Source organism: Galeopterus variegatus, unplaced genomic scaffold (genome assembly GCF_000696425.1).
Source record: "Galeopterus variegatus unplaced genomic scaffold, G_variegatus-3.0.2 Scaffold3192, whole genome shotgun sequence".
NCBI classification, from domain to species: domain Eukaryota; kingdom Metazoa; phylum Chordata; class Mammalia; order Dermoptera; family Cynocephalidae; genus Galeopterus; species Galeopterus variegatus.
Genome location: NW_007729303.1, coordinates 190569 through 191893, shown reverse-complemented (window position 1 = coordinate 191893; position 1325 = coordinate 190569). Strand labels below are relative to the sequence as shown.

General features: G+C 46.3%; 1 protein-coding gene across 1 annotated transcript in view; it reads left to right on the top strand.

Moving 5' to 3' along the window:
- Positions 1 to 1325, top strand: part of RAB27A (RAB27A, member RAS oncogene family) — a 79326-nt gene that overhangs the window by 704 nt on the left and 77297 nt on the right. The gene's annotated exons all lie outside the window — the stretch shown is intronic.

Genomic DNA, 1325 nt, shown 5'->3' with positions numbered 1-1325 from the left:
TGCCCTGCGGCTGCAGCTGGAGGCTGCGGCGCCTTCTTCCAGCCTCCGGGCTCTGACCCCGCCGGAGAAGTTGCCTTTGCCTTTCCCAGTCTCTCAGCACAAACCCCAGCAATGACAGCGGCCCGGGGCGGTCAGGTGCAGTCCCAGGTCGAGCCGGGGTCTGAGGTTACCTCCAGGTGGCATCCAGGTGCAAGGGTCCCCATCGGGGGGAAAGAAACTTCACTGGCGGCAGAGAAGGAAGGTCCCAGATCTCCCGCGCTGCCGCCTAGGTCTTCCTCTCTCCTGTTCTTTTCACTTTATTTAACGTCCTTACCCCCTTGTTGATAAGAGTCTGAAAGCCAGATAGTTGCGCGCGCGAGAGGGGATTCACCTTTTTCCTGTGAGCCAGACAGAAAGCCCTACCTGGTAGCCAGGGCCTCTGGTCATGACTGGTGGTAGGGCTCATGTGATGACAGGGTTTGGTACTATTGCCAAAACCTTGTCTGTGTCCCAGTTGATCACAGATTAAGCAAAGTCAGGCCTGTGAGCCCTTGATATAGCTGAAAAGTCAGCCTTTTGGTTCCTGCTGGCCACCTGGGTCCAGATGACTTCAGAACCTTCCGCCACAGGGTCCTCTTCCTTTCCCCTCTGGTCTAACAGCTGTTTTTGCATACTGGATGAATTTTTGCTTTATGGGTGACTAATAGTCATATGTTGGGGGGGCAGGTTGGTATAGTGCTATACCATATAAGTTTTCTGTAATTATTGTTCATTAAATTTGTTAGTGTTCAGGGCTGGCCTGTGGCTCACGTGGGAGAGTGTGGTGCTGATAACGCCAAGGCCACGGGTTTGGATCCCTATATAGGGATGGCAGGTTAGCTCACTTGGGAGAGCATGGTGCTGACAACACCAAGTCAAGGGTTAAGATCCCCTTAACCCCTCATCTTTAAAAAAAATTTGTTTTTAGTGTTCCATTGTTCCTTTTTCCTTTCTTTCTTTCTTTCTCTTCCTTCCTTTTTTTTTTTTCCTTCTTGAAAACTTGATTTAGGGGAAAACACAATTTGGAAAACAAAGTTTCTGCAGTTGGTTAGAAATGAAAAAAGGTTAATATAATGCTCAAAGAACTAGTCTGAGGATCATTTTAAAATTTTATGCTGGTTTTCATTTCTATTTTCTTTCTTTCCTGCATTCTTTCCCTTCCTTCCTTCTTACCTTCCATTTTTTCTTAATTTCCATGGCTTGCCTTGATTTTTAATTTTGGTGAAGTATAATTAATCTATTTTTCTCTTTTGTTGCTTGAGCTTTTGGTGTCAAATCTAAGAAATCATTGTGAAATCCAAGGTCAC